This window comes from Vanessa atalanta, chromosome 3 (genome assembly GCF_905147765.1).
Source record: "Vanessa atalanta chromosome 3, ilVanAtal1.2, whole genome shotgun sequence".
In the NCBI taxonomy this organism is placed as follows: domain Eukaryota; kingdom Metazoa; phylum Arthropoda; class Insecta; order Lepidoptera; family Nymphalidae; genus Vanessa; species Vanessa atalanta.
The window spans coordinates 5880914-5895639 of NC_061873.1; positions in this window are offsets into that span (position 1 = coordinate 5880914).

The following is a 14726-nucleotide window of genomic DNA, read 5'->3' on the forward strand; positions in this document are numbered from 1 at the left end:
CTATGATCATTAATCAGTTGCGATCATTCTAACAATAGCTAGAAAATAGGTCAGTTACAAGTACCGACATGTTACACGACGATTCACATCTTTAAATAAATCACACATATATTTTCAATAATAATAAAATATAATGTTCACAATTTATTTATGTTAGTAATTTATTAATATGACGATATTGCTCACCTGGTCCAGAAGATCCAGGTCAAGGTTTAAAATACCATACTCATATAATTTAATTTAACAATGCTTATATTATTAACCTCATGCAGTATCGCAGAGACGTCAACATAAAATAGTAATCGTGATTTTAGTAGAACTTTGTATCGGCACCTAGCAAAATGTTCCCCTGCGGCTGCGCCCGGCATTCTTGCCGAGTCCTGAATCGCGGTGAACTTTGATCTTATTGTCAATTCGTGCCCACTTGTGCGTCTCTCTCCTAAACATTTTAACTGTTTGAAAGGACTCCTGGTGCTCACTACTTACTTATTTTAGTTGCTAGTGCCTTCAAATTTAAAGATATCACAACGATATTGAAAACAATTTTTACTCTAATTAAGAGTAGTAAGAGCAAAATATTATAGTTTATTGTAACTGTAAGGTTCTAAGCCTAATCGTGTTTATTCGAAAATCATCAATGGGGAAACAGACCTACTTATATAGATAGATAGATTTCATATTTCAAGGATTAAAGTTAGTCTTAAAAAAGACGCTTACAACAAATACAAAAAATAATAGATACACTTATTAATAAATGAAAAGTAAAAAATATTTTAATGCACACTAATACAGAATGCAGCTGCCTCACCTGTACCGGTGCTTAGATTCAGCAATATTAAAATAGTAATAAATAAAATAAATTAGTCACGCAATCACTGTAACAATAGTAAGATACAAATTCAATTCATTGTAGCTCGAGGCAGACGATACGTTGACGCAACACGAAACAATGGGATTTCGGTTCACCGACCTTTCGGGATCTGTGACAACGCCGCGAAAATATGGGCACAGCATAGCTTAGTTAGAACTCTGTGTACTTAAGATGTTTCTACACTATACATACATACATACAATAGCTGATCACGAAGACACAATGATAGAAATGTATCTTTAAAATAGATTTTTGTTTTATATTGACGCGTAAGTACGACTCGCGCATTTAAATTTGTACACAACATTCATAAAATATATTTATTTTGTTAAAAACGGTTCAGTTATTTTTATTTTATTATTTTGAATTACAAAATGTTATCTGGTTACAGTTATAGCTCTTAATTCAAGCCGTAAATGAATAACTTTGATTGAAAACAGTTTTGAAATGTTTTAATGAAATTTCATAATGGACATCAATTTAAAAAGCAACTACCACTAATCTTTATATTTATTTTGCAATAGATGCGAGCAAAATTTCTGATTGACAAAATAATAGTAGTTATTAAGATAATCGGCACTTGCGCGACGAGGTTTCATCATAAAGGGTTATTTTCTTTTATTCTAACTTGGCATACCATACTGGATATTTATTATAAAACCGATATTTATTTACAATTAACAACCTGTAAATTTCCCACTACTGGCATCCTCTTCTATTGAGGAGAAGGTTTGGAGCATATTCCAAGACGCTGCTCCAATGCGATGTGTGTGGATACACATGTGGCAGAATGTCGTTGAAATTAGACACATGCAGGTTTCCTTACAATGTTTTACTTCACCGCCCAGGAAGCGATTAATTATAAACACAAATTAAAATTCAGTGGTGTTTGCCTGGGTTTGAACCCGTAATCATCGGTTAAGTTGCACGCGTTCTAACCACTGGGTCATCTCGGTTCTTATTTTATTTACTAATTTTTATTATTATTTATTTACTCATTTTTAATTTAAATCGTTTTGCCCAATATACTTCTAAAAGCTGGCGTTGATGTAAAACGTATGCTCTACATCCAACAATAGGAAGTGCAGGAAAGATAATTTGCAGGTGTGTTAGAGGAAATCATAAACTGAACGATTGACTCAATCACATACAAATACATACACATTTTATCAATTATTTGGAGGTAGTGCAGTTTTTCTTTTACAATCATCTCTATCATTTCTCATGTCTCTATTTACTTCATACGATACATCATCCCTTCATCTTTTTTTCACATAACACTCGTGTAGTATGAACATTCATCTTGGAGAGATTAATTAAATAAATACACCATACATGTTTACTTCAGATTTTTTTGACGTAAATGCAACGAACAAATAAATAAAATAAAAAGTAATTAATAAAATAAATTCATTGTAATTAAATAACGAATGAAATAGTTCCGTGATTTACGAGCGCGCGTCACGCGAGGAGCTTTCCTCCCTTCACTTGGTTATCTTAGAAAATTAGCATAACGGTTTTTTTTTTTAAATATCGTGTTGTATCAACGCAACAATAAATGATGACGCTATGAATGGCGCACCGTTCGTGCTATGATACGCCCAGTTCAATTAGATATTGTTGTTGAATTTGAAATTAGATTCTAAGCTTAGGACAGTTATTGCTTGTTGGGTAATTGAAATGACGTTCTTTATGAGTCATAGTGAGAGATAATAATGTTAATGTCGTAAGCAACACGTCGTTAGAGAAACTATCGTACTATGTTAGTGAATAATGTTGGTTTTATTAAAAAGGATGACCAACGAATATGGTCTATTCCGTTCAAATTTTAGATAATTTTCATTCATAGATTTTACAGAAATATATATCAATCATGTCCTCCGGACCGATTTCCGCTAAGACGGTAAACCACAATAGAGACTAGACAACTGTGTAGGTGTTATAGTGCAATGTGTGTGCAAACAGATAGAGGTTCTACACTCTATTGGATTACTATCATGATCCGAACCTAAGCACCAAGGAGTTTATGTGCTATGGAGAATTTATTGTGAAAAAAAAACCTGGGATTTGATCTCGGAATTTACAGTCACTTAACCAATGAGGTATTAGTATATCTTAACACCCGACAATCAAAAAACAAATGTTAACATCCTATTTAACTCACCGCATCGTCCATCCCTATTAGATCATTTCATCCCGTTTTATACTGTACGTAATTTGGTATATTCTGAATAGTTAGTACGTATGACCGTTTTCTCATTTTACTATGAATAAATCTTATAGACATCATTTTCGTATAACAAATCACTTCGATTACTGTTTGAAATATAGTATCGCCAAAAGATTTAATGGGTCCATGTTTGTAGGAAAATTCATGTGGCCGGTGAGGTGGACGGCGCGCGGCCGCCCCCGGCGAGTAGATAATGTTGGCCCCCGGCTTTAATGAGGGTAATGCAGTCTGTTATAGCGTCATTCAGAAACGTCTTATTTAGAAACTGCTTCAAGTTGACGCTTTTGAATAGAATTATGAGATGTGTATTTGACAATATTTGGCTAATCAGTCGTTAGTTGTCGCTGTGTTATGGTGACTGGCTTGAACTTAATTTGAAATAACAGTTATAGTTTATGTAAATGATGAAATTGTAATAATTGGAATAATAATATTTCATACTCCATAAACTCATCTATTAAATTAAATCACACTTATATACCACCGTTAGCTATAAAAATTGTATACTCCACTTACTGAATGTATACGGAACGTAAATCTTATCTATTTGTTTCACAAGACTATTGTTCGAGGATGTTGGCACACAATAGAACACCAAGAGCGAACCTGCCGATGGAAGTAGGACGCACGAGGAGCGTCGCGAAGCGGTGGTGAAATGTGGTGGGCGGCGCGAAACACGCCGCCCCGCCCAGCCCTTTCACTGCGCCGCCTACTCCCACCCTTAACCACCAGCACAGTCTAAGTTACGTAACCCTTACTGCCCCCAGAATATAATAGAGCCCGAGGCTGACCTCATTCGGGCAGCCGACTTGCAAAATATTATAGTATCTTAAGTATTAATTGTACTACCCTCACTGTATGAAGTCACGAATTAACAAATTAACAGTAACATGGAACCGATTGTTGTCGACTCTCGCATGAAATAGCCATGGGAGATCTTTTAATTAGGATCGTGTACTATCGTGCGTTAAATAAGCTGAGGTTCGTTAAAATTAAATTATTTCAGACTAGGTCCTTCGATTAATAATAACAGTTCACAGTACATGCTCGTTGTTTTGGCAGATCAATACAATTTATAACTGAGAAAATTTATCGTTGCAATTACTTTAAGTGCTTATTGTTTGCTAGCAATCTCTACGTTCAAAACATGTCTAGACTCAATTTTGACCCTTAGCTTATTTTGATTATTATTTAGTTGTAACTCAGTCATTTTATATATGATTACATTTAAAAATATGTTTTAATTGTGTATAAAATGAACATGTAACAGAATGTTGGGACTTTGAAACTTATTCTATTTTTATTTATAATCAACCACGCCGCTGAAATCTGGATTTAACGATACTCTCGTGATGGAATTTCATTCGATATATTCGGTATAAAAACACATGAAAACTCTGTTGTTCACCTAGTATCTGTTTTAATAATTTACTATCGTTATATGACAATATTATGTTTTAAAAACGCACTGGTATTTCATATACGTAATAAATGTCAATAATTATAATAAAATAAAACATACCGTAGTTTTACGATATACAAGCGCAAAGTCGAGACGTAAACAATATGCACGGAGGCAGACAAGTGCTTGTAATTAGACGCGATCGGTACAATAACTATCGGTTTTATGTTTATTGTTTAATGTTCCAAACTCAGCAATAGATGAAAGGTTAAAAAGCTCAAATAAGCGTGCATTAGGAAAGAGGTGGCCCCGGGTCGCGGTTAGAATGCAAACTGCCGCCCATACATTAAATCTGCTGCATTGGAATTGCAAAGTCGTGATTTGTCAAAGCATAATCTAAAGAACCGCAATATTCGCACATCGTAATTATTATCAAGTAAAATGGCACCCAAATCTCGAACGGTATCTCACGGTTTAGGTATATGCTAATAACGTCCCGATGGCAATAGAATATCATACGTTACTCAGACTAACTCCTCGATGATACGGCTCAATAAATTAGGAAACAAAATGTCACTATGAGTGAAATGAATTACTTTGTATCGAAGTTATAAACAATTTTACTTTGCATTAGTTGACGTATCGAATAAATTTGCTGTTTTTAATTCATTTCTAACAGTAACTTGAGTATCTTTTGTATCATGGTCACGGTTTTGGTTCCTGGTCGTGACAAACCTTATATTGGCCAACGTGGTACTTGCTGTTTCAACATGTGGAATATTAGAATATTACTCGTGTTTCGGGATACTTAATATATATTTTATTATCATATGATATATCAACTCAATAATAAAGTTAATAAAAAATACTTGTTATGTAAAAAATATTAAATATTCGTATTAATAAAAATACGTAACATACGTACTTCCGTTTAAATAAATTACCTAATAATAATATACATACCCTTTAGAAGGTTTTAATACTTATTATTGATTAATCATTTAAATTTTAACCATTTATATGGACATAACGACTTTGATGGGTGGATTAAAGTCATTTTATACTTTATTATTAGATTTTTAATAAATATAAAATTAATTGACTCTTTACTAAACGGCATAAAACACTAATATCATAATTTTTATCATAAATACTGTTTATGTATCTTATCAAAAACATAAAATTAAGTAAAAATTTTAATTTGTGATTAGGTCAAAAGAATAGATTGATTACACGTAGAAACAAAATTCAGAATCTTTTTATCTTCGTTTAATATTTATTGGGTCATAAACGACATACATTATTGTCTATAATTTTATTTCATTATCAGGTCAAAGTTAGTTTAACTGTCTCGGTTTGTAAAGCTATGAGGCGATACATCGCGAGGTTGGAAGTCGCACACTCGTGAGTCGGAAAAATATGTACAGCCATTGGTTCTGTATCTTATCTCCATCCAGTCATGTTGGATTGCTGTTCCACGTCAAACTCTGACAAACCGCCTGTGTTTGCTTCGCCAATTTCTAATAGCCGATAGTTAGTCTTTGATGTACTTCACCGTTGCTGAAAAACGGACTGAAAACCATAATGTCCAGAATGTAAATTACGTGAGAGTTTAAAAATTATAAAACGTTATATTTTGATGAATAATATATTTCAATAATATTATAATCATTTCGACTTTTAATACGCAATGTTATACAAAACACTTCGCAGTATGGTGTTAAATAAGATAACATATAAAAAATCTAATAATAATCCGTATTTTTTTCCAATAACAATCCACTATAAAAAATAAAATTTAATAATTACTAATATCAAATCTCTCTTTGTCGTAAATAATTTATTAATCTTAATGACATTAATAATTTATACACTCAGATGAAATTTATTAATAGGACTACACGATACGTATATCTAATAAATTAATTTGATGGATGGTTTTATAGTGTCTTAAGATAATCAATTAACATAAAATATATTTTTTTTGTTTTTAATTACTGTTATATAATAAAGTTTAGGAAAAATAGGAAAGCCAATTTTTTTTCCCTATAATTTGTTGCCATTTAATTAAGTTTCTTTTACATGTATTCGAATTGCTTTTTATTCATCCGGAAAAAGTAGTTCCATATATAATATCAGATTTATTTAATCGTAAAGCGGGTCTCTATAATTCTAATGCAAATTAGCTCCCGCAAACATGGTCTAGCAACGGTTGGTCTTCTGAAGATAGAGATACAATTTAAACCCCTTTATAGCTTTCTTATGGGAAGATAAATATTTCTTAGGTGTAGATGTCGTTTCTATTTTGTCGTTGTTCGTAATCCGGACTATCGATATCTCTAAATTATTTCTCTAAGCCTCCGCGATGTAACACTGCGACGACTCCTGATAACGCTTTGATTTATACTATGGAATATTTAATGACAATAGACAATTGCAAAATTTATAAGGCACACCATTTAGCGCAATACGTTACAAATAAATTTACAGTTAGGATCATGTTTTCCATATTCCCAGCGGCTTACAATGTGCCTGGGTCTTGTCGAGCAGTTATGTATTCCACGTGAGGAATTTTATTGAAGAGTTTAGAGGTTGGCCGGAATAGCATAATTGTGAGCTATTATGGACCCTTAAGAGGTTGCTCTCGTATAATTCAATTTAATGCTATTGTATAAATTTTCTTCGCTTTAGCATCGCTTTTAACCTGGGCAATAAATTTAAATGGTATGACAATAAAGATCATCTACAAATTTATTAATTTCTTGTATGTCTGTCTCTAATTTTATATGGCATTAATTTACATATTATGAGAGTAACGTGTTATTCTTGAAAACGTATCAACATAGATGTAAACCGAAATTGTATCTCTTTTATTATTACAATCGCTTTGTTATGTTTTCCGATGTTTCGAAAGCTTTGCACCTGTCGTAGTCACGAGCTGATATATAATAACAGATAATATTCAAAGCAAAAGTATAAAGTGTACGAATATTTGTTTATAAAGAAAAATCTACGATTAGATAATTTTAGAATGCAATAAAATAATAATTCATTGGAAGCGTGAGAGTAAACAGCCCTCGGTACGTTTGTTTCTAAAATTACAACAAGCGCGGAGCACGACACTGCAATATCGCACCGCGCTACAGGACGAAGGGCGATGTCAACGATTTATACTCGTAGCTCAGACAACGAATGCTCCTTCTATTACCAAAGCATTAATTGTAATTGGTAAGCTAGTTGACTCCGCCGACATTTATAATAAACAATAAGATATCTACCATTACAGTACCATTATAATACAAAGCAACATTGTCTCATCATCGTTTATTTTCTATTTTACCGCGGATCCTTTGCTTATAATTGAATTTCCGTCGGAGAACAATTGCTTCGATTACAGCGCGGCTCGACACGGATCGACGCCTAATGAATCTTCCCCTGTCTAGTTATTTACCGAGATAAACTCTGTGTTTACTGGGTACACGCGCATGATTGCACGAGCTCCCAATAAATTAGATTTATCGGGAATGAAGGGAAGTGCACACATACGGCTATGTAAGGAGACGTCAAATGAGATATTATGTCTTGTTTTATAATTCAATGGGTTTGCTACGGTCATTACAATAGAAAACAAATGATTGTCAGCCTGCCTCATTCACCTACTTGTATGTTCGGAAAAAGTACATATCTTCGATATAAAATATTTTCCGTAGCTGCAATAAAATATTTTTTTTATCTTTTTATTTAGGCATAATCTTTTTTATAATTCAGAATTATTATATTTACATTGAGGTCTAAAATCGACAGTTATTGAAAGTAGAATCTCAAGGTCATGAAATGTATCACAATGAAAAGGCGTTGTTTATGTATATTAAACTTTTTATGTTATTTTAATTTTGCTTTATTCATTATAGATAAATGTACCCGTCGATATAAACAACATTTTTACTTCCAATTTTATACGGAATGCTCGTTAAACTAAAGAACTCTCTGGACACATGAGGGTCTATATAATATGGGCATAAGAGATGTTGTAATTAATAACAATATTGAATAAAGCTGTAGAACCTTCGAGCTTTATGGTGGATGTTATAGTTGAACAACTTGGTATCACATACAAAACATCAACATATATATATATATATATATATATATATGGATTAATAATAGACAGTTACACCTTAATAATAAACAGTAATAACATTTTGTAACATTATACAAATCAATATCGGGCGGGCAGTAACCGACGCACGCGCAGGCGATCACCGACGGCTTCAATCAATCGGATGCAAGCTCCATTTCACGATTTCGATATAATTTTAATGAAATGTCAGAACTCGTGAAAGAATTGTGCAATACGAATAAAATTATTCTTATGAGTGATACAATTTATTAGAAAGTCGGAACAGATTAAATATATTGTAAGTAAAATAAAACTATAACTAAAAACTGTGTTTCGATCGTGAGAAAATACTCTTTTCTTCTTCTACGTCGTTTAAGACATTGTAAATATTAGTGACTTAGTTGCTAATATTAATCGTATACATAATTTTGTAGGAATTAAATATATTCTTTATTTTAACTTAATATAAATTGTAGGTCCTTAAATCGTCTGTTGTTATAAAATTTTACATGCCTGTTTTATTAAAGTAATATCACCTTGAAATTTATTAAAATATATTCGTTTAATAAAAATAGATAGTGGAATATTTATTGTTACTTTTGTATATACACTTATCTTCGTCGTGATATATATTATATTTTTTTTTCTATTTTGTACCTGTTTTTTTTATATTTTCATAAAAATATATTAATATATATATATATATTAAAATTTAATTTTATATATATATATTATCATATTTAATTGTTCGCTCTATATAAATAAATATGTATTGAAGGTTATTTTTTACATAACATAAGCAGCCCGTAAATGTCCCACTGCTGGGATAAAGGCCTCCTCTCCCTTTGAGGAGAAGGTTTGGAGCATATTCCACCACGCTGCTCCAATGCGGGTTGGCGGAATACACATGTGGCTGAATTTCGTTGAAATTAGACACATGCAGGTTTCCTCACGATGTTTTCCTTCACCGCCGAGCACGAGATGAATTATAAACACAAATTAAGCACATGAAATTTCAGTGGTGCCTGCCTGGGTTTGAACCCGAAATCATCGGTTAAGATGCACGCGTTCTAACCACTGGGCCATCTCGGCTCTCGGTTATTTTTTACAACTCAAAAATAAAATAAAAAAATAGACAATAAATATACATTTACATACATATACATAAGAACCTGAAAAACAAAATGGTAGAACAACTTTTCTTGACTATTGGTAATCTTTTAAGATCATCAAATGTACCGATGAAGGCTAAATATCGAGACATCATTAAATTTTAAATAAGATGTAATGACAGTCATAAAAATCGAATATTTAAATCAATGTCTGTTAGCTACATTTATAAAACTTATAAAACATTTATAACACAAACAAGTCGTTGATACTGTATTTGATTCATATATTAAAAAAGATAAATTTTCTTTATAAATATTTTTATTCAAACATAATCACAACAATCCACATTATAAAAGGAAATTGGAGGGATCGAACTCGAGCGCGGGAGCAATACAGCTAACGGCTGGGTGTTCAATATCTATTAGCGGTAATATCTTAGCGGAGAGATGGCTCTGGCCCAGATCTGGAGCCGGTCGGACCAGTTCGCCGGGCATCCTTGCGTAACAACCGCGCGCCCGCTTCGCTTGCAAAAATGCATTATCGAACACCCAAATAACACGCACGCCCCTTGAAACAATTTCAAGAGTTGCGAGCACCGTATCACTCATCTTACCCACCAACCGCACGATTCAGATTAAATTCATGGCCATTGCTCAACTTGCACCGATTTTCGAAGTGGAAAACGTAAAAACTGTTTTTTATTACGCCGTAATATAAATCATGAATTATAATTTCGATTCCAACACGCCCTCGAATGACATGCAATTTTATTTTGGAAATTATACAGTAACGTCTTATTTATTGAGTTTCTTGTGGTCATTAGCATATCTACCTACGGATGCAATCGTTTAGGAAAGAAGACGACCTCGAGTTTGAATTTTAAATATTATTTTATCTATTACCTTTATTTAGCCGCAAAATACATATTAATCATTTGCATTTTATGTATTTTGTCTAATTATACGATGCTAATAATATATTTTATTATTTTTAAATTATGTTGCTAACTACAAAGATATTTTAACACACATCTGTTAGTGTACATAATAAATTGATGAAGTTGTTTATTGTTCGGTTCCCATGCCATTAGAGACCAGCAGAAAACTTCAACACTAAAACAGGATCTAAGTGATAAGTTGTTGATAAAATCATAGAATAAACCGTAGGCGGCGTGCGCACAACCGGTCCGCGTAAAATAGTGCTCTGCATGGCCCACAATAATATCGTGACCATCTGCTCCTATAATGAACAGTAATGTCATGTGTATTAATGATAATATATGATATAATGCGGCAAAAATAGAAGACACTTTCGAGACGGTAGTTTTATATTCGGAAAACTAATGAACAACGAAGTTTACATTCACTAACTGCAATAAGCTATTATTAATCGTAAACTTTTATAAATTACTAGATGAACCTGCGGCTTTACCCGCGCGAAATGTTTAAAACACAAACTTCCAACCCCCGTTTTACTTCCTTAAGGGTGGACCTACCTGCCAAATTTTAAGTTGTTATAGTTTCTGATATTTCGTCAATAATCATTGAGTGGTATTTCGCTTTTATATATTTATATATATAGATTAATCCTAATAGCTTTTTCTCCTCGTTATATATTAAATTAATATATATTTCAAAATCAAACAAACAATTGTTAAAATTTAGAAATCCAAACATATTTGCAAATTAACAAAAATAAAAACTAAACAACTGAAAATATAGCACGGTAAAATTTCTTGTGTCGGTGTCTTTGTAATATAACCAAATGTATGCAAAACATGGCAGACAGGGCGCAGCAACGCAATAGTCTCTCACGGTTATTTTATTAATGTAGAATGTGTGTTTAATTTACGTACTATGCGGCAAGAACGTAATGATTTCTTGTTTTGTCACAAACGTTTATTTAAATATCCACCAACTTATTACACTTGGGATACATCATATTTACGCTAATTATTGCAATTGTGAAATTCTGCACGTACATTTGACTTCGTATTATAATAGTACCTATCTATTGTGTTTACTATATTTTTTATTAAACTTACATTAAATGTTGCAATGGACAACAACATCTTACCATCAAAAAATATTATTTTTTGGAAAATTCTGTTGTCTACTGAGACGATATTACGTTTTTTTCAGAAAGAAGCTGAACATTTACTCTTTATACCAAATTATTTTTATATTTATATTGCTTATAATTTCTGACTTGTTTATATAAACTATATGTGTTCGTAATCTAATTATGAAAATAAATTGATTTTCATGATGTCATGGATTTATGAAAACAATACATAACTCAACATGACATAATATTGAAATAATACAAAGAAAATGCCTTAAATATGCAAACTAATATGCATTTTAATGTCTGATAAGAAAAACAGTAAAATAATTCACTTAAAAATTGGGGTTACTAAGTTTTGCTTCTACTGGTATTTGCTAACAGCTGAAACAGGTAATGTACCAATTCAAATGGAAATTTCTCTTAACTTTGTACTTAATTAGCACAACATTCTTAGAGCATGTTTAACCTAACTCGGCACCACTAATAATTACCATTCGTCCACGACTTCGTTAATAAAATAGTAATAATTAACTAAGATTCATTTACATTGTTTAATTAATAAACACGATTTTGTTAAGCTTCTTATTTTTTTTTTTAATTAGGATACTTCATTGTAATATTTAAATGTTGCAATTCATATCTTAACGCGGCAAAAGTGTCTGTTAGAAGTATGTAATTTAATGCATTAGTAGGAACATAATTTACGTGCTTGTTGATTACCGATTGTGTAGTTTCCCAGCGGCATGACTGCCTTCACTAAAATGTTAATAAAATTGCAGTTGTATGCAACAGGCATTACTTTAATGCGCCCAGTTAAGCTTGCATCGAAGAGTTTCGTCTATTACATTCGTGTTTCATTTACTTTATCACACACATTAATATTTAATATTAAGACATCGAAATATATATGATCGTTTAAAACACTTGTTTGTAACACTGTTGCTAGGGTTGCCACGATAAAAAAATACTATTAATGAATTAATTAATATCGATTTGATTGCAAGCTTGTACAACATATTTGAAATATTAGTCTTACTGATAATATTTTTTATTATTATTATGCTCAAAATACGTAAAAAGTATAATAAGTCAGAAAATATAATAGATTTTATGTTGAAAACGAGAAGTAACGTGTACCATAATGTCGTAGAATGTTTGTCATAAATAAGTATTTATTGTGAGATGTGAAGAGGAAAGGCAGAGCCGGGTAGGGTCAGCAGAGCGACTCGTGACCGAGCGCCGGCACCGGTCTCCCAGCGTCACGACCGCCCTCGCCCTCGTCGCCTCCAAATAACATGATATTACTCACTAACTGGCCATTTCACGCCACGTTCGGATCTCGCAACAGTTTTAGCTCAGTAACAAAATATTGTTTGTGTCAGATTAATCGCCATTATGATTTTATACACGATTCACTGCAAACATAAATAAACAACACTATCGCGTTAAGTTCATCGAGAAATGTGTTGTTTCTAATCGTTTATTTATTTGAAGATATTTCTCATACGATTTTTGTGATATTATTAATAAAATTTATTTTATTATTAGTAAAAAATGAAATAATTATTAAATTAATCACAGTTTACTTAAAAACAGACTAGTCACATTGTGACAAAACGGTTTAAAAACAAGGTAAATTTTATAAACTTTTTCATAAAAACACTGGCCAAGGCCTCCTCTCTCTTGAGGATAAAGTTTGAAGCTTTTCGTCTGAGAAATGCACGTTTACTCACTGTGGTTTTCTTTACCGCCAAACATGACATATTCAATAATCGATTAAGATTCACATGTTATATAGCCTACATGGCCTATAATATTATTAACTTTTAATAGATAAACTTAGTAACAAAACTCTTGCCAATAGAAAAATGAATAAGCGTAGAGCTACTTTGGTCGAATTATATGTGAAAATGCAAGACACAAATATAATTGTTTTTAAAAATATTTTGACGATTAATACAATTTATTTTATTTATACCATAAACAGAGTCGTAGACAAAAGGTAGTTATAGTTAAGTAAGATCAGGAATCTTTGATAAAGATTTTATTGCATATAAGTTTGAAAGGACGTAGTTGAATTTAATTTATAGTTTTCTAGTAAATCTAGGTAAATTTAATGTCCTAATAAATAAAGATTCCCAGTACGGCCTGTAACATGTTTACAGTTTATAATTTGCTTTAGAATTAAAATGATATATTGACTGTAATAAAGATATTATGCAATTGACTAACTACATACTATAAATAATTAAGTGTAATTTTGTTTATCTTTAAGTTTAACTTAAGGTTCTCAAAGAAAAGCTTAATATTTTATACTAAATATGCCTACTTTATAGCTTTGTCAGGTTCAAAATAAACTAGTTGGTTATAGTGATTATCCAGAAAAAGATACTTTAACAACATAAAGAACACGACAGACTGACCAAGTGATCGAAGTTGAAGCAACGAAGGTTCTACAAAATATTGTCATTTAATAAAGCTCTTTCACAAAGGGTTTATTTTGTATGTATTTGATTTTTTTGTGTTAATATTAAAAATTAAACATTTGATTTAAATAAGGAAATGCGAATTTTTGGTTTAAAACGTTGTTAATTAATGTAAAAAAACTCTTATCGCGGCAACGATACCGAAGTTTTAAGGTTTATTATATTTTCATGAATGCAACCCTGATTGCTGCAGGCTTGTTTATGTAACAAATTGCTTTAAAGGACGTAAAAATATCTGCTTTACTTAAATATGCCAAAGCTTTATTCTTAACAAAATACCTTTTAACTTTTATAACTCTTTAAAGTTAACTCGTGGAGTTTTCAATCACCGCCAATCACAGAATGAATTATATATTGAATTGAAATGGAAAAGAAGAGTAACTACTGAGTTTCTAGCCGGTTCTTCGTTATAGGCTCTACAGTTCAAAGTTGGTAGC